The 20,192-nt window shown below is 43.1% G+C and overlaps 1 protein-coding gene across 5 annotated transcripts in view; it reads right to left on the reverse strand.

The window, feature by feature from the left end:
- The window catches only part of ASAP1 (ArfGAP with SH3 domain, ankyrin repeat and PH domain 1), a 193,813-nt gene that overhangs the window by 162,482 nt on the left and 11,139 nt on the right, over positions 1-20,192 (reverse strand). For 3 of the 5 annotated variants that reach the window (XM_074577833.1, XM_074577825.1, XM_074577828.1), the window contains exons 2-3: positions 3,240-3,301; positions 157-252 (exon numbers count right to left, since the gene is read on the reverse strand). The exons of 1 other annotated variant lie outside the window; for it this stretch is intronic. The gene's annotated coding sequence lies outside the window, so the exon portion shown is untranslated. Of the gene's footprint in view, positions 1-156; positions 436-3,239; positions 3,302-20,192 lie in introns of those variants that run through there. One more of the 5 variants, XM_074577827.1, reaches the window with a different exon arrangement.

The raw sequence follows: 20,192 nt of genomic DNA on the forward strand, positions 1-20,192 counted from the left end.
TTTTTTTTTTTTTGGAACAAGTTCTAACTTCAGCTTCACCCATCTGCTTTTTGCAGTTTGCTCAGCAGCCACATTGAATGGACGTGCTCAGCCTTTGTCCCCGGCTCAGAGCTCCTCGTTACCAACCACGCTCAGCCCCAACGCGCTGTAACTCACCAGGACGCGTGCAGTCTGAATTCCCATTCCAGATTTGGTCCTCAAACCTAAGGCCATTATTCCATCTCAGACTAAAACATATTCTCCCATGGGCAGCTGAAAAAGAGCATGTTTCTTCAGGTTTTCTTGCCACAAAAAGATAAAATAAGGTGAAATAAAATAATAATAATGAAAAAGGAAATCCAATGTACGGCGATCCCCAGAGTTCTGGAGTCTAAGAGTGTTGATCTGCATCCATAAATGTCCTGACCGGTGAGGAGACACAGGCACTACAACTGGAAAGAGAGCAGGAAGGAAAACCTACCATGTGAGCAAAGTTTAAAAAAAAAAAAAAAAAAAAAAAAAGAAGGGGGAAAAAAGAAAAAAAAAGTGAGAGAGAGAAAAAAAGGTCTGCCTAGTGGACAGCACTTGGGCTGATAGCAGGGATTTCAGGAAATCCAAACACTCAGACAGGAAATCTGAACACTGGATAAACATGCCATAATCTCCACAGATACAGTTAACGTGCTGCGTCTCCCGTTAACCCTTAGCCTGCCCACGGCCGAGGCTGAAATCAGATATGCAACGCCTGGAAACACAAGCTGCCCCGGGGGGCTCCAAAGTCTGAGCGCTCCAACGTCTGAGCAGCAGCCCCACGCTCAACCCTGCCCTCTCCTTCCCGCGCTGCTCTGGCGAGGATATTTTCCTCCCTTTATTTCTACATAGGGAGGCTTTAGTTGAAAAGCATATGGTTTTCCTCCCTGAGAAGGAGATGATATTGCACCCTGAGCCCTGCAACAGCAGGACAACCTGCCTGAATGCCTGTGTGCCTCCAACCATGGCTACCTGGTAGGCAGGAATTAGTTTTACCTGTTTTTTCCCCTCTCTCTTTTGCCATAACACAAGATTTATATGGCTGGCTGGGAGATTCTTGCAGGGTGCCAGTAATGATTTACTCCAGGGCTGGTGCAGCAGGGTTCGGGGGGGTGACACCTTAGAAATTAGAGGGAGAGTGTTCTTAAAGCAACAGGGGGAGTTTGAAAACTCCCTTTATGCCATTTTGTCAAGGAATTGGGGATCAAGCTCTGCAGTCCTTAGTAAAAGTAAGATGAAGCCGGTTTGGTTGCTTATTTCTGGAATATAGACTTTGCTTTTTGTGTCTTGTGGTTCACTCCCCAACATGAACAGCATCACTCTTTTTTTTTTTTTTCTTTGAGGCTTCTTAATTGATTCCTTTACATCTACCTTGCTTAAACTATGAGTGTAAAACTCTTAGCTAGCTACAACTGTAACAAGAAGCAATAACATTTCATAGAGCTGACCCCTCGTTCCCACAGATGTAGTTAACAAAGTGACATTGAGGTGACAGTTGTCCAGTCGGGTCCATAGCACTACGAGCACCCCCCCACACACCCCCCCTAAACCCCGGTGTGTTTGCAGGGTGGGGACTTCACTGCGTTTTCTGTGGGAGGACAACTGCAGGCTTCACCGCTTTTCAGAGGTCACTGCCTCCTAAGGCAAGGGCCCGCTTCCAAAAAATGCTGCTTCTCTTTTAAAATTGACTCTCTAGGACAGACCTGCCTATGTAGCATGAAAGAAAATGCCATGTCTTCAGGTTTTCTGGTTCCCCTAGGACTTCATAGCCATAAAAAAATGATAAAAATTAGTACCTTAAATTTCATTTTGCCATTTGCTGGTGGAAGTAATTAGACACAGAGGTAATATCCACCGACTGGTGCCCTTGCTTCAGGCATTGGCAATTAGCTCATCTGAAGTGGCCTTAATGTGAGTCCCGCATGCAATATTAACCTATATCATTATATTAGGGTACCCACCAGGAACAAAATAGACCCATTACAGGAAAAGGCTTCCTTCAGCACCTTCTATGATGTACGGTGTGTTTCTACTTATTATTTCAAAGACAGATACTCTGGCAAACCAGCATCAGTTAAAGCATTCCCTGGAAGTGAGCAGGCTTGGAATTCACGCCTGGTCTACTGAGATAGGTTGTGTTGGCCAAGCAACGCCGCAGGGAGCCTGGCAGCAGAGCTGGGGTGGAAAACGGGGCTTTTGGGGCATCCCCGCCTCAGGAAATCTCCTCTGGTCTCCAGCCCAGTTCTGAGTCAGGAAACATCTTTCAAGTTGGGTCCTCACGTTCCCAGTCACTCTCCTACTACTTTTTAGGATGTATGAGGTCGGGGATGGAGGTTGGTCCCTACGAGCGTGGCTGGAGTGCTGGTGGCAGCATCTGCGCAAATAGCTGGTAGAACAAAGGCTTGGCTTTAGAGGCATGAAGTCATTCCCCTTGCCTAGCACGTGCTACATGAAACAAGTACCAAATGGTTGCTTGATGATGTCAGGAGGGAACTGGTGGAAAAACAGGGAAAAATTAAAACATGTCAGGGTTGGACTTCTTTTTTTTTTCTTCTTGTTCCATGTGCTTTGCCAGTGAGCTATTTCAGTTATTCACTTTTTTCCATAGAAGTTCTTCTGTTGTCACGTTTGTTTTTTTTTCACCTTCCCTTTTCTTGTATTTTCCCCTTAGTGCAACTCTTTCCAGTAGCAAAAGGGAAGCAAAAACAGAGGAAAAGAATAATGTGCAGCCTTTGCTTTTCATTATAGCTGGCAAAAAAGAGAAAATATTCGTAAACCCTCAACATATGCATTTTGAAAAAAATGCCTTCTAAGATTGAGAGACTTTTCATTTGAAAACATTCGAGCAGCACTAGGAAAAAAAAAGAGCTGGGGGAAGTGGGATATAATTTATTACCACTAACATCTGCTGTAAATCAGTTAGAGGTAGGCAAACATTCCCTGTCAGGGCACAGTTAGGTCAAGGTGAGAGGGGATAAAGCAATAATTAAAAAGACCAGCGTCCTCCAGCTAGCTTCAATAGGCTGTAAGCAGAAGAGCAAGTGTTTGCTGCAAAACTGGTTTTTGTGTAGAAAAATTTCATGGAGGGGAAAAAAGATTCATAGGTATGTTAAAAAGAAAACTATCAGTTTATAAAACAGCTCCAAAAATGTCCCTACAGAACTACAAAAAAGTATTATACTTTTCTGTGTTTCTAGTTAAAAAAAAAAATGACAAAAGGTTGTACTTACTGCGAAAAGTTTCATTTGATGAGAAATTTCTGTTGAAAAGCTCTGCAGTGTTATCATTAGGCCTGGTAAAAGGGAGAACAGGGACAACATGGTAGGTAGAATAACAAAGCTGACAAAAATAAACCGTACAGAAACATTCAGCAGAAATGAGGTAGAGAGAAAACTTCAAACTCAGGCCAGCGGAGTTATCAAAGCTAAAAAGTGGATAAAGATTCCTGCAAGGGCACAGCAGCTGCAAAAAATCCACCATCACCTGAGAAAAAAAAGCCTGTGGCCTTACTCAATACAGATGTGAAGATGCTTGCATTTAAATTGGAAAAAAAACCTTCTACCACATCCACCCTTGATGTACCCACACCAGCTGAGCTTTCTGCTCCCTTCCTCTGTATCCCCAGGATGTCACTTTCTGTAGTCCTAGAGCTGATAACGAAATTCTCACTTCTTCCACAAAGAACTCTACAGCTACTGAATTAAGACAAATCAGTTCATTAAAGATTAAAAGGGTTTAGCTATGTGTGTGAAAGATAAAGTACATAGAATTATAATTGAGATTATGAACAAAATGCTCATGAAAGAGTTATTAACCTATGAGGCCCTGAGCTCTGTTATTTTTCATGTTTCAATAACAAGCCTTATCATTATAAATAGTTTGGATTTTTTTTTTTTACAGTATAGATTTGAAACGAAGATCAGTTCTTTAATTTTCACCACCCTACTTATTGGATTTGGTGAAGACTTCAACACAATAATGGATGATGGGACAGAGTGTATGCTCAGCAAGTTCGCTGATGATACCAAACTGGGTGGGGTGGCTGACACTCCAGAGGGCCGTGCTGCCATCCAGCGTGACCTGGACAGGCTGGAGAGCTGGGCAGAGAAGAACCTAATGAGGTTCAACAAAAGCAAGTGCAAGGTCCTCCACCTGGGGAGGAAGAATGCTAAGCACCAGTATAGGTTAGGGGTGGACCTGCTGGGAAGTAGTTCTGAGGAGAAGGATCTAGGGGTCCTGGTAGACAGTAAATTATCCATGAGCCAACAATGTGCCCTTGTTGCCAAAAAGGCCAATGGAATCCTGGGCTGCATAGGGAAGAGTGTGGCCAGTAGGTCAAAGGAGGTCATTCTCCCCCTCTACTCTGCACTGGTGAGGCCACAACTGGAATACTGTGTCCAGTTTTGGACTCCCCAGTTCAAGAGAGACAGGGAACTGCTGGAGTGCATCCAGCAAAGGGCAGCTAAGATGACTGAGGGACTGGAGCATCTCCCTTATGAGGAAAGGCTGAGAGAGCTGGGACTCTTTAGCCTGGAGAAGAGAAGGCTGAGGGGAGACCTTATTATGGCATACAAGTATCTAAAGGGTGGGTTTAAGGAGGATGGAGCCAGACTCTTTTCAATGGTTCCCAGTGACAGGACGAGGGGCAATGGACACAAGTTGGAACATAGGAATTTCCATTCAAACACACGGAAAAACTTCTTTACAGTGAGGGTGACAGAGCACTGGAACAGGCTGCCCAGGGAGGTTGTGGAGTCCCCTTCTCTGGAGACTTTCAAGACCCACCTGGATGCAGTCCTGAGTAATGTGCTCTAGGCAATCCTTCTCTAGCAGGGGAGTTGGACTAGATGATCTCTAGAGGTCCCTTCCAACTCTGAAGATTCTGTGATTCTGTGATAATTAAAACATTTGGAGGAAAAACAAAAATTGCAGGTCCCGGTTGTGTCATCTTCACCCTTTGGTCACCCTGAGGCTTTACACCCTTGAAAAAAATGACTTAATATATTCACGTGAAACTAATTGACTTTCCCTTTAGAGCATGGCCGGCCCCGTGTGCTCCGCAATCCCAGACCATTCAGTAGCTACCAGCAACTGGATGCCAGAGAAATACTACGACACGCTTAAACAAAGTTCCCCATTCACACTGTGACTCTCTCTGGATTTACAACAACATATGCTAAAACTTAGCTAACATTAGAGAAAATGAGTAGAAAACACTAACCAAAAGGATTTCATAAACACTGACACAACTTAGCCTAAGCTATAAACACTGTTTTTCTCACAAAACTTCAGTAATTAAATGGTTTAGAGACTTCTTGCTGCGCTACAAAACATATCTCTGTGCACTGGCTTTCAATTTTAACATGTTTGCTTGGAGATCCCTGCCAATTTTATTACTAGTCCGCTCCTTCCTAAATGAGCAGTGGGGGAGGTTTACTTTTGAGATCAGCATCCCTGCTGGCAGCGCTGCATTAGGAAAAGCACCGAGCCCCCTTCATCCAGCAGCAAACCACGTGCTCTTGCATTACACAAGCAACATTGCTGCTCTCCCCACTGTTCATTCAGTGAAACACAGCAGAAGCTGTGTTCTAACAGGTTTAACGACATGTTTGTACATTTATTAAGCAAATAGCACCTCTGGACGTTACGAAAAGGTCCAGGCATCAGAAACTGCCTTGACAAGAAGCACTTGACCCTTGGTGGTAACTACAGGCTGTACCAGCGCGCAAGAGGCTGTGCACATTTCATTTTAAGCTGGTTTTATGTTTTCATAGTTCGTTTTTTTTTTTTTTTTAAATTGGAAAAAAACCCAACACCAAAGCATTTCCTTTTTTTGCCTTTCCTTTTCATTCATCCTTCCTTGCTGAAAAGGCAAAAGAGGGGATTTTTTTCACAGTTGTCTTTTTCTCCACGAATTTTGTTTTCCAAGGTGGCATATGAAAAGAGGAAACCAAAGACATGTCCAAACAATTTTTTTCTAACCATCTCTCCTCAAAATATTCAGTTTAGATGTATAATCAGTAAAAGGCACTAAGGGAAACAGCTATCACCTAAAGACATCCCCATGGTGTGAGGGTAGCTGCCGGCTCCATTGTTTGCCAGAGAATGTGGCTACTCCAGATAACATTCAGAGGCAACTATAAGTTGGAATGTATACCACAAATATCAGAAGTCATGAAATGCTGCTAAGTGAAGAAAAGGCTGCAATTTGAATTTATGAGTGTCACTTTGCATCATTCTCTATAGGTTTTCAGGCCATCAGCCATGCAGAAAGGGCCGGGTTAAGGAGGACACCTTGGACATGCTGTGAGCATCACACCCGGCTTATTCTCCCTTGTCACCAAAGTCTTCCTCAGCTTCCTTTGTAAAAATGAGTGAAAAAGATGCCTCCTCAGTGTGTTGTCATTAGTTGCAGAAAATTTAAATGACAAAAACAACACGTGAATTCCAGACATTAATAAACACTCTGACAAATCCCCAGATGATCACCAGATTGGTTTAGCAATTGTAGGATTTTTGTAAAAAGGAAATGTAAGGTTCTCATGATCTGAGCCTTTGTAAGTCATATGAGCAATAATTTTAAGCATTTTTTACAGATGAAGACTAGATGCATACCTAAAAATTAGTGCTAAAATTCTTGTCAACCCCTTATCACCAGGAGTTGAACGTTTAAAAGTATGGATGGGTGCCGTGAGACTTGTCATAGACATTTGAGAGTCAACAATGCTACAGATGCTGCAAACTTCATATGCTGTAAGCACTGTATATGTGTATACAGCATAAACTCTGTACAAGACCTATTAGCCCAGGGAGCTTTAATGGGGTCTGGAAATCAAAAGACCACAGGAAAAAAAAAAAAAAAAAGATACTTCTAATGCCAGTTGCAGCTTTTGGAAATAGGTGATGACCCCCATGGCGACATGTCTACAACAAGGAAGATAAACTCAAAGCCAGATCTTTCCCACAACTGTAATCCCTTAGGCTTTTGGATTTTTATGGCTGTGTATATGTGCATGTGGTCAAAATCCAAACCCTCAAATGCTGATGAGGAAATAGGGTTGAGAAACAGAGCAGCAGGGTGAAATACGAGCCTGACCTGTTACGGTCCTGAAGCGTGTAAGTAAAAATGAGGTGGCCCAGCGACAGGTTGGGACTGCTGCAGGAAGGTAGGACTTTTGCAAGGAGAAACCAGGATGGTGAGGAGAAAATGGTGTTGTTGCCTCCGTTAGATCCAATAGAGAGTGCTGTATCCCATACTCAGAAGGGCTGCAGCTCCTGTCCTCTGATACCTAAGCACTGGGGACCATCACCAAAGAGCTCTGATGGCTCCTGGGGAGAAGAATGTAATGACTAGAGAAGAGACTCGTTATTGTCACAGAAGAACTTCAGCACTTCCCTGAAGGAGGAAAGTGCTCTGCAGATGTCTCATTCCCATCTTTTTCCCCATCGCATCACTGTTCTGGTTGCTTATGTTCTGGTTATAGGCTTCACCTTGGGAGAGGCTCCTTCAGCTCTTCTGCATGCGGTGGTGGCCACCTTCACCCCACTCACACTTGCTGCAAGTCCCTCTGCGAGTGCTCGCTGGCTAAAGCACTTGTCCTGACTCAGTCAGGATACTTCACTTGTGCTCTGCTGTGTTATCATTGGGGGTTTCAAACACTGCAGTGTATTATGTTGATCACACATCTGTTTTAGAGCTACACAGCACATCTGTGGACGAGGGCCATATGACACCAAACATGAATTAAGCCTCCGTCTGAATGACTCTTTAGGGGTAAACATCTTGCTTTCCTACCTTTTAATTGCAGCACACGCTGCCCCACTAGCTTTGTGCTTCAGAAGGAGATACCCATTTCTCCTGGTGCTCAGGGCAACTGTGCAGTGGTGTTCATGTGGTGCTTTTCATACAAACAAGGGATCATGCCCTTTTCCTCATGTGGAGGTCAGATAAGTGATCTGCTATTCAGTCTTTGGTTACTCAGTGACTAAGGGCCAGGGGTTTATAACCTATTTCTAACACCTTAACACCTTCAGACCAGCCTTTCTACTGCCTGGAGCCCAGAGCACTCTCTGCCCCAGTGGCACCCATGATGTTTGTGGTGGTTCGCTCCTTCTTATCCCTTTCCAGTCCTTTCCCTGTACAAAGGAAGCAGACTGAGTCGTTAATGAAGATTCATTAAGCAGAGTCATGGATAATGCTGTGTTTGTGCCCTTACGCTGGCCTTGGGCAATTCACCCAGGCTTCATTTAAACTGACAAACACCAGGTCACTTCCAAACTGCTGTGTCCAGTTGTGTTCATCCCAACCTGGAGCAGGACCCAGGAATGTGCACTAACCCCACTCTCCTTGTATGCTGCCCCACACCTTCTGCTCAGGTAAGACACAGCCTGGGTCTCTCTTGATGAACTTGATGAACTCTTATCTTGATGAACTATGCCTCAGGGCGGGGTCCGTTTTCTTGTTAGATGCTTTACATTGGTTTGGTTTGCACTGTCAGTCAGCACTGCATCTCAGTTTGGAACTGGGTGCATAAATTTCTCTGAGCTGATGAGACCACGGTCTTCCCCAGACTGAGTGGAGGCCAATGTCTCATTGATGCAGATGATCAATAGAATAGAATATTTCAGTTGGAAAGGACCTACAATGTTCATCTAATCCAACTGCCTGACCACTTCAGGGCTAAGCAAAAGCTAAAGCGTATTATTAATGGCATTGTCCAAATGTCTTTTAAACACTGACAGGCTTGGGGCATTGACCACCTCTCTAGGAAGCTTGTTCCAATGTTTGACCACCCTCTCTGTAAAGAAGGGTAGGCCCCTCACTACAAGAAAGAGACTGAGGTGCTGGAGCGGGTCCAGAGAAGGGCAACGAAGCTGGTGAGGGCTCTGGAGAACAAGTCTTATGAGGAGCGGCTGAGGGAGCTGGGGTTGTTCACCCTGGAGAAGAGGAGGCTGAGGGGAGACCTTATCGCTCTCTACAACTACCTGAAAGGAGGCTGTAGCCAGGTGGGGGTTGGTCTCTTCTCCCAAGTAACAAGTAACAGCTTTGTTGCTGTTTAGAAGAAAATAAGGTGGTGCCCAGAGCCGCAGAGAAATGTCAAATGCAAGCTTGAGCCCTAAGCCAACACAGAGGTACAAACGTGCTTCTGGCTCAATTCTCCATGTACAAATGGGGATAATCACAATTTATGGCATTACAACACATGACTCGGATATGCTACAGGTTGCAGGTTGCACAGGTGCCTCAGGGATGGGATTCGTAAGACCTAAGCATGAGTTGTAAGGATGGGATGCTATCTAACATTTCTACCGTTATGGCTCCAATGGTCAAATTGGATTTTTCACTGTATAGGAAACGAGAGAAAATGTCATACAAGGCAAATTGGATGACATCAGTTTTCCCTCTCTTGCTTCAACACTTTATATACATTCAATACGAAAGCTTGGTTCTGTCTCATAAAACGTACAAGAAGTTTAGAAGAAAATAACATTTTTGTTTGGGGAGCTCCAAATTAAACAATTTCTAAAATGGGCCTGAAATCAAGAGCCACTGCTGTTTGCTATGTGAAAAAGGAGAGGAATATTCACTTCTGTGGAAGTAGGAGCTGTACCTTAAAAAAAAAAAAAAAAGTTGCTATTGAATGCAAAGCTGGTTTGGAAAGCTCAGATAATTGGAAACACATGTTCCTGGCTGCAGCATAGAGCACATAAACTGCAGAAGAAAAATAATAATAGAAAAGACATAGAGTATTTGAAAATATATCAAGAGAAGTCAACATTTTACAATTTGTTAATAGTGACTATACCTGAAATACTGTTTTGCTTTGTTATTAGCCTTAAGAACACAAATATCTATGTAGGCTTTCCGGCGTACACCAACTTTATAATAAAATAGAGATCCCAGGTATGTTGGATGATAGTATTACATAAGGAGAATATTTTAATAAACTATCTGAACAAGGATGACTCATAATGATACAGATGAATATTTTATTTTAAACACAAAATGTTGTGAATTAGTTAGCACCTAAAAATAACACGCCCCCCCTTTTAACTTTCAATGAACTGTGTTGACGTTGCGGGAGTTTCTAACTTTGTCAGTACGGCAAATCATCCATCTTTTGTAGTCTGTTAACGCAAATATCTCTTTTCAGGCCAAAGCTTTGAAACCAAAGCACACATAAACCCCCTCACACCCACACTCCCTTCAGTTTGCAGCTTTTTGTTCCGCCTCTCTCCCTTCTTGGGTAGTAAAAGCCACAGGAGGAAGGAAAGGCTGTGAAAATCTGCACAGAAAAAATGAAAATTCAGTGTATACTGTAGAATATTGTACACCATAGCCATACTGTAACGGAACGTAGATCGGTTGCTTAAAGATGTGTGGGCGGAGCTGTTGCCAACCTGCCTCCTCTGCATCTTTGGCCACTAAGTTTCTTCCCATCCCTGTTGGATATGTGGGTGTGTGTTTCTCTCTCCTTGAATCATCCCTGATTTTCCTTCCCTCACTTCTCAGCAGGGATGAGTTTTGGATCTCTCAGATATCTGTGCACTGCCCCAGTTGTTTGCACTGCCCCAATTGTAGACCACCCATTTGTGGTCTACATCGGTTCTGCTCAGCTCTGGGCTGGCAAATCATAGAATCATAGAATGGTTTAGGTTGGAAGAGACCTTAAAGATCATCTCAACTAGGTTGCTCAAAGACCCATCCAGCCTGGTCTTCAACACTTCTAGGGATGAGGCCTCAACAACATCTCTGGGCAAGCTGTTCCAGTGTCACACCACCCTTATAGTGAAAAATTTCTTCTTGATATCTAATCTAAATCTACACTTTTCCAGTTTGAAGCCATTACCCCTTGTCCTATCACTACATGCCCTTGTAAAAAATCCCTCTCCAGCTTGGTACAAATCCTTTGGACCAAAGTTGTGTTGGAAAATTTTTGTCATTGAAACCTAGATTTGTCTGAATTCATGCTGACTTTCAAAGATGTGAAAGGGACATCTCTGTCTGAAAAGTCATTTTACAGTCAAATTTCAAGTTCTTCTAATGGAAGGAAGGAGTGAAGCTTGATGAACAAGGCCTCCACAGTGCTGTAACATGAGGGTGGGGAGAGGAGGTGGAAAAGGATCTTTCCCTGCAACTTCATCATCGTGAATGACTCAACCTTTAAAACTTCTAGAAAGAAATAATTATTTAAAGTAGATCACCCTGAGACAGACAGCTAAGGTAGAAAATGTGGCATGAATAGATACAGCTTATTGGACTAATTTTTTTAGGGTTTTGATGAGGCTATTAGATGATAGCTGAGGCTATTTTAGTAATCGATGGTGCTTCCTGCAAAAGATTGTCATCCAAAGGCATCAACAGAAAACTTTCCCTCAACGTCTGTAATCTTCAGGTCACACATCTGAACCATCCAGTCCTGTGCTTTTTATTGTATTCATGGGGAATACAACATAGATGGTGGTTGAAGAAAATACCTTGATGCATCAAAAGCCAATTCTAACACTGCATCCCAGGATTAGCATAATATTGCATTTCACATGTTGCGCTTCCTCACTTTGCTAATGTCACTTAGTTTATCTTCATCATGGGCCACTTTAACTGTGTGGTTTAATGTTTTTTCTTCTGCTAGAAGCCAGGTAAATTATCTTGTCTGTGAAAAAATGAGAGAGTCCTTCCGAGTATAGACAGAAATAGATGTTTTCATGGCTTGAAAAGCAATGACCAGGGTATATTTTATTCCAGTAAGAGTAGAAACTTAATCCCACACCTACAGGTGTTTTGCAGCTTTTCTGCGATGAGCTCCACATCTCAATAAAGAAATTGCCTCATGGGCACTTATTCTCCGAGTCATTGTGTAACATCCCTGTGGCAATTTACATTACATGGAAAACCATACTGAAAAAGCGTTTGTGCCTCTTTTTAAGAGGTCTTTAGAGGAATATGGGTATTGACCTTCCTGTAAAAGTTGACCATGGTTTCTGCTTTTGCTGTTTATCTCATCTCTTCTCCTTCCCTTGGCTCTGTTCCTCTCGACTGAAGTCCAGGACGAAAGCCAGCATACCGCAGGCACAGTGAGCTCACCAGTGCGCTGTGGACCACAGCTAAGGAATCTCCATCCCAGTCCTGCTCTAGTGTGAAGCTTCAATGTGACATGCAAAGTGCTAACAGCATCACAGATCATATTTAATAAGCAAAATAAAAGAAAGGCAAGTCAACACCCCCAGTGATTACTTAAGAGAGCGCATTACAGCCAAGTATAACACCTCTCCCTGATGCACTCTGCTGTATTTTTCCAGGATCGTTTGCCCTGTTCTTCCAGAAACAACAGGATGGCACTGGGACCTGAACTCTGACTCTCTGCTGTTTCTGCTGTTCTGGATGCTGATGCTGCTCTTTCACAACAGCTGAGTTGGATCCAGATGGAGATGTGAGTTATCTTTTCTCTAAAGAAGAAACATTAACAAAACCCCTGACACTTGTATATAGCTAAGAAGTTGCTTCTGTCATTTTTTGGCATGATAGATTGTAGACTATTAACATAGTCTAATTGCTTATGGAAATACCAAATTGTTTCTTGTTAAAGTAACAGATTCACATCAATCCCCATTCATTTTAAATCCATGATTTTCAGCACCTTCAGGTAAAGAATGTGTAAGAAAAGGACTCTTTTTTTTTTTCCCTTGAACTTGTAGGGCATGCTGAAAATTTCAAAATGGTATGATAAATAAAGTTGACGTTATGACTGCCTGGGAAAAATATTTTAATATGTGGAAATGTATATAACTTTTGAGAACATTGTTCTCTTCTTACAGCAAAGGCAAATCTGCAAAGTTTGGTCTATTTTAAAAGGCTTCTTTAGGACCTGTCAGATGTCTGCTCCTATCATGCCATGTAGGACAATCCAGGATAAGAAAATAATGTGACGGTGATTAAAGGTAGAAATACATGTAGTAGCAGCAGGAAATTCCTATTAGCTAGTGTCTGTCCCAGCTCTCCAGCTACTTAATGTCAATTTGTGTTGTCAGATTTTTAATATTTGTTTATGTTTTCAAGAAGAGTTATTGGACCAGTCAAAACATCTATCTGCATGATTGGCATAAAGCAAAAGCTGAAAACAGAATTGCTGGGAACAATCAAAAAAGAAAGAAAAAGTCAAGGCTTGTTCATTTGTGACATTCTCTCTAATTGAAAGGACTTTCATGATTTACTACTACTACCAATAATAATAATAATTCATAATATGAGGAGGGGTCATCTGAGCATTCTTGATCTTGGAAATGTGTTGACAACTGCCGTAGAAGAAGGTTACAGAAAACAGGAAAAAGGAAGGAAACCATGTTTTTTTCCTTCCTGAACTTCAGATAACCTGTGACTTAAGTGACTGATTTGAGCTTTTCCTTTCCAGGAGCTCCTGATGCTCAAGAGGGGGTGTGCCACAAAGCATCAGGCGATGGCAGTGTCGACTCCAGAGCACTGGAGGAGGTTGGCCAACGCCCAAGAATCAGAAGCCTCTCAAGCATGCTGCATGCTGATAACAAAATGCAGTGGAGAAATTTTCCTCTCTTATGTTCATAGGCAGGAGAACACAATACGTGCATTACTCACATAAGATGCTGTACTGTGTTCTCAGCTTTTCCCTGAGCTCAGTGTTAGACCTGAAGCTTTTGAGGGGATTAAAGGGAATCATTTGCATGTGGTAAAATCCTTAGTTGTTCCAACATCAGTGAATGCTGGGGAACCACTTTTTGATGGAGTCAAGCATGCTGAGCTTGACTAAATGATGAAAATTGTACCTGATTTTAATGCAAACCAAAGCACTGCTCAGTGCAAGTGAAGAAGGCAATGTTTTTTCTTCCATCACGTTCATTCTCTGAAGGATCCTGAGTCATCTATTGTGTGTACAGAGACATCGTCCCTCAGCGTCCCCCCATCATCCCTGCAACCCATCAGTTGCAGCAGCTGCTTATCGGTGTGCAGAAATCCGACTGGGGCTGCAAGAGAGCGGGAGCCCATGCTGGGAGGGTGAACCAGAGACCTGAAATTACAGCAGTTGGATCTCGGCCAGAAACACTAGGGTGAAAAATCAAACTCACCAAAAGAGCTGCTGAGCCCTTACATGGTGGCAAGTCATGGGCAGGATGTTTGTTTTCCATCTCCTGCAAGGGACGGCACATCCAGCTGTAGTTTCCCATCCGAAAGCCGTGCTGGGACTTTTGTTCAGGACTGACTCAGAGGAAAGGGTGCCACTCAGTGAATCACTGTGCGACTTCCCCCACTTTGGGGGTTTTCCTTAGAGACCTTACAGCTCACTCTGGAGCCGTCCTGCCCAATGGACGGCACAAAGAACATCGCCCTCTGCAAACGCGCTTGTCGCCCGGGGCCTGCTCTAGCAAACCCATACACATATGCTTAACTCTACACTTCTGAGGCATAATCCCATTAATTTAAATGGGATTACTCACGGTCTTAAATTCCTGCAGGATCAGCACTGAGGTCTGCTGCTGCAGCTGCCGGGGGCAGCACAATTAATGGTGTAACAAGAGTTTTGCTCGTTCTATGACCAAGGACTCACTTGCTGAACATCACCACTGTTCATATCCTCAAGCCTGAAAAATGAGCCCTTCCTAAATTAGAAGGTCTCCTGGATTTTAGCTTTGCTTCATCTTCCTTTACCAGGAAAACAGACTTTCCTAAGTAGAATTCTTCTGTGGTTTCTGCCTCTTCTTCATTGTCCTCAGGCATGGAGGATTTTTGTGTCTACCACTGCTCATGGATCACCTTAACTGCCTTGATTAGTACAGTCCGGTGGACCCCTCCCCTCTGCTTATCTTCTCTAAACAAGCATATTTCCTCCTACTTAACATCTTTCTGCTAATCTCCTCCATCCTGCTGGAGCAGACTGCCTCTTAAAAGAAATATTGTCTCCACTTGCCCTCAGGTCATTTTGTCCATTGGACCCTACTGCCAGCCCAGGGGTAAAACCATTGTCTGCAAGAGTTAAAGCTGGGGATGAAAAAGATGTCCTAAAAGTGCTGCCCTCCCTGCTTTTTACATGGAAGGTTATTTTATTTTCTAAGTAGTTGCTGCTTTTCTATCTGAAAGCACCTGGATGCTTATATTTTAAATGAATCAATATTGCTGTGAAGTTAGTAACTTTTTTTTTTAATAAATAACTTCTTAATAAATAAATGAATCAATAGCTTGCTTTTAAAGGCCCATGCACAATGCGTGTACATGTAAGTATGTCTAACAAATATAGATTCGGGAGAGGCAGTCTCTAAGGGAAAGTGAATTTCTTTTGTTTAACTGCATGTATTTTAACATTTTCATTTTAGGGAAAAAAAAAAAATCTCTCACTGGAAATCTTTTATGCCAAGTTTGAGCCTGGAGCAACTTTTTACAGCTCAGTTGCAGTAACCCCTTGAATATAGGGGTTTATAATGGAAACTCTGACGAACCCTCAGCTCAAGCGCTTCTAACAGATGTTTCTGTAATGAAAGGGCTGTGCGGAACAGGCAACAGAGAGCAAACTGTACTTTGTATTCTGCAAAGATTATGGATGATTGTGCACAATTTGTAAAACGACGATGGCTTTAACCCAAAGTTGCAACGCTCACACCAGACTGCGCACCGTGTGCGTGCATACTTTAACAGCATAGCGTTTCGGTAATGTAACCCGCTGCTGAACATAACTCGCTGCCTCCCCTGTATAGATTGAACATACTGGTCACTTTGCTCTTCTGAACAGCAGTTCAGCCATCTAGTAGTGGTGGTGGTGATAGGTATGCTTTTGCTCAAAGTGGCCCAGAGATGGATGCCACCAGTGCTCCATTAAACAACTGGTCTGAGTGGAAACAAAATCATAGAATCATAGAATCACCTAGGTTGGGAGGGACCTTTCAGATCATCCAGTCCAACCATCACGCTAACTCTGACAGAAGCCATCACTAAACCGTATCTCTAAGCACTATGTCTACTCAATGTACTCTTCCATAACTGAGAGGAACTGGTTTGGCCCCTCAGGACTGTCTTGGCTGTCTCCCTATGCTGTGGCATCTCCAGGAGACCTAGACATGTCAGACTGAACCTCCTGGTCTCCTTCCCTGAGGGGGGATGAGTATCCTGTGCTGGCTTGTGCCTTGCTGGCCTGTGGGCCCTGGGGACAGTGGATTTGAGCAGGTTGGGAGGGTCTGGGGATGAAATTGGACAGAGACTCAGGGAGCCATGTCCTCACAGCACATTGCTAACCTCAGAGACCCAGATGTCTTGGCCCACAGTCACTGAAATGTTGAAGTCTGTTTTAAAACACAATTATTGAGAGAAAAAAGAGCTCAAGTCTATAGCTTCACCAGAAAAGGAGGTTATATATCTAGAAATGTTACCAGAGAGTATTTTGGTTTTTGTTCTAATCTCCCTGTCAGCACTTATTAAGTGGAGATCAGAGTTACTGGACCATCATCTGAGGGTGTGCTTGATGGTGCTGCGGAGACCTTGGCAGCCAGCTGCAAGCCACAAGGCTTGTGGAGCCTTCATAGGCAGGATGGAAATGGCATTTATATATGTCACACACACATCGATTCGTTCCAAATGCCTTCCTTTTTATGATCGTGTTTTGCCAGGCTGAATTCCTTTTGGGTGAGCAGCAGCGACAATGTGTAATTAACATTCTCCTGGTTAACGCTCTGTTAATGCGCTGTACCCAGAAAAATGCAGTCCCTGGGGCTGTATTCATCACTGCCTTGCAGGTAGTTTGGAGTAACCATGTTCCCTATGTGAAAACTTCACTCTTCTCCCTCGGTACAATGAGCAGAGGCATGTGTTAGCACCGAAAGATGAAATGTGCTTACAACAGCCTTCAAGCAACACGGGAGAAAAAAAGCCCCTGGACTGACTTTATCAATTCACTTTTGATATGGCTGTCCTGTTATTTTTAGGGCTTTGTTCACACGAAAGCATGTGGGTTCAGGAGTGCTTGTTGGAGTGGGCTCCTCCTTGCCATCACATTTCCTGTTGCACTGGATCCAAAATGACTCCAGCCACCCGCTGCCATGGAGCTGCTCTACCTTTGCAGGGTAGCTTGTGGCAGCAGCACGTCACCCTCTAAGTTGAGACGTCCATTTGTATCTGGCCAAGTGCTTTTACTTCTCAGTTATCTGCTCCTTGGATAAGGTTTGGCTGCAGCGCTCTGCCCTTTTCCTGACTTTCTGTCTTTGCTTTTTGTTCGTCATGGTCCTGACACAAGTCAAAGCAATGGCCTTCTTCCCAAATGCCACCTTTGATGCGTCAGAGCCAAAACAGTGCTCCAGTTGTCCCCAGGCTCCTGGAGGAGAGCACAGCCTGCCCTGGAGCAGGAGCTCCCTCATCGCCTGCCTGTCTCGTGGCCGTTCATTCCCTTCTTATGAGAAGTTCAACGTTTTCACCAGCCTGCCCTTATCTTTCTGTGGTGGAGCTATCAAGAAGCAACAGATGATAGCTTTTTTTCTGAGTGAAACCAGTAAATTTGTCATAACGGATTCAAATGTGGGAAAGTTATGTTTATCTTAGCCGAGGGACAAATAATACGGTTGTAACCATAAGCACAGAGGAAAGGAAAACCGGAGACGTGCAGCGCAGGAGCGGTCTCAGGAGAGCACTCTCTCAAGCTTACCCTTCATCAGTCACTGTGGCTTAAAGGGATCAACATTTTATGTCTGCCTTCGCCTACGCCACAGCCGCCTCATCTGTTGGTAAATTTGGGCTTGTGCTTTGCTATCCTTATCAGACCCCTAACAATCCTCCAGAGGAGGACCTGGTTTGATTTTTAAAGGAATTACATTCAGAGGGAATAAGCTGTAATCGAGAGTTCACTGCTTGGACTTCGGTACTGCTGATCTCTGATGTACCTGCCAAAATTGACTTTGGGCAAGGCACAGGCATGCAAATTTTAATTGCCAAAAAAATCAATGGCTATTTTGGATTGAAACTTTCAGTAGCTCTGTTTCCATAACTGAAAATGCAGATAGCCACATTTAAGCTCATGGAAGTACTATGGTCATCAAAATATGCTGATGCCATATAAATGCTATATATATTATTTTAATGGGAAAGATTTGACAGTGTATTCTACTTATTCTTTAAGTGAATGATAGTTGCATCCATCCCGAGTGATCAATACCAGGTCAAATCTGACCCGTGGCACTGAGTAATGACTTTCACTACTTACATATAAATATTATATTTATTCCGCCCATGCTTTCCCCCATGCTCAGTATTTTAATGTCCTCTTCCACTGTCTGGATTCTTGGCAGGAGGCTGTGCAGGTTGCCAGAGGAGTCTGAGCGAACTCATCCATCCATTTGCTGGCCCTTTGAAATGCTGGATGTCTTCCAGTTATTTATCTGTTCCTCTCGCTAAGGCTCACGGATGAACAATAAATTAGCTGAGAGTGCGCAGTGACATACTCTGAAACTTTATATTTATGTGTGCATGTTTAAAAACATCCATAAAAAGGCATTAGGATATTGCAGGAGCTGGGGGTGTGTTGCTGCGTTCGGTCTATACAAAGGGAGTCTAAGGTGCAGAGTGGTAGGGAATCAAACCCTTTTAGTGCCCTACCTTTTAAAGCATGAGTGGTAATGATAGATTTTAATTAGCAACATCATCTTGGTTTGTGATATCATTATCTTCAACAATATATTGCATCGATGCAGTTCCTGGTAGCAAAGTGGCTATGAAAAATGAGGACCAAGGGTTAATTTCTGGCTGCCTTTAAGTTGATGGCAGAACTCCCAATGACTTCAAAGGGTGAAGATCTCACCTCAGTTTTCAGCTGGTGTAAGTTGACATACCTCCATATCCTTCAATAAAATCAATGAAGCCTTGATGATTTATTGCAAGTGATAATCCAGCCCTAGAGCTATTAAGGCCTGTAATTTATAAAGCTATAATTATGGAACCATAATTCCATCAAGGGCTTCTGGCGATATCATGGACCAGAGTTAAGTGAATTGTGCATATAAATGTAATGGTCTTGCAGTGCAGTGGAAATACCCCTCTCTCTCTAGATAGGACTCTTTGCACAAAGATATTAAAATATATTTTATCCACTCACAGCAATAATTGGAAAAGAAATATTATCTGCAGACTTGAGACTCCCAGGGCACTGAATCAACACATGCTTTTTGCAGCAGCCACTCCAAAACCGTGGATGGTCCCCTGCACTGCCATGATAACTCAAGGCATAAAATCTCCTCTTGAATCTGATTTTTATGTTGGTTATCATTATCCGCTAGGGGCGGATAATTTGAGCGGGGCTCAAATTTCAAAGCTGGTTGCATCCAGACAGCACATAGGTGTTTGGGCTTGTATAGCCTAGTGGTGTAAAGTGACACCCATGTCTGCGTGAAAATGTGCCTGAACGGCAGGAGAGGATGGAGGCCAACACCGGGGAGGGGACAGCGCAGGCATCTGGGATACAGGAGCATAGATTGTGTGTGATAGAACGGATAATCCACTTTTCTACCTCTTTTCATCCCTCTTTCTCCATTCTTTTTATAAATCAGTACCTGATAATTAGTCTACCAATTAGAAAAAGTCATATACAAATACTCAATCATTCTGTTCTTGCATATGTCAACTGGGCCTATAAAAATGTATGTGCCCCAGTGAGTCTTCCCTCATTTAAAAATCCGCCTCAGCTGGTCTCTCTGCTGCCTTTTACATCTCTGAAACTGCAAGGAAATCCATATGTAATTAATCTTCGTTAGGAAAATGCACCTGAATCACAGCCCTGAATCTGAAACAGTCTGGGACTTGGAGGAAACACATGGATCAAGATTCAGTTTGGACCAGATGTGATCATTTTGAGGATACAGTTCTCCCTTGACTAGGAAAAGCACGCTTTTAGTGAGTCAGCCTCTTAAAATCAAGGCGGGCAAAGGAAGAAATGAAAAAAAAAACCTGCAAAAGTGAAAAACTTTGAGTAATATATTTTCCCCTTCTCATTCACTCGTGTAACAGGATTTTTCAAGCAACATACTGAGCTGCGGGCATGAGATATCAGTCACTGCTCCAGCTATTTGTAATGTCAAGTGACTGAAAAACGACTTCAAATTCAAGTCTCCCTTGTGCCACAGTAAACTTTATTTTGTCTATATTTGCTCAGTCAGGACTGTAAAGAAAATAAATGACAGATTTCCTC

The sequence above is a fragment of the Larus michahellis genome, chromosome 2 (assembly GCF_964199755.1).
Source record: "Larus michahellis chromosome 2, bLarMic1.1, whole genome shotgun sequence".
NCBI lineage: Eukaryota > Metazoa > Chordata > Aves > Charadriiformes > Laridae > Larus > Larus michahellis.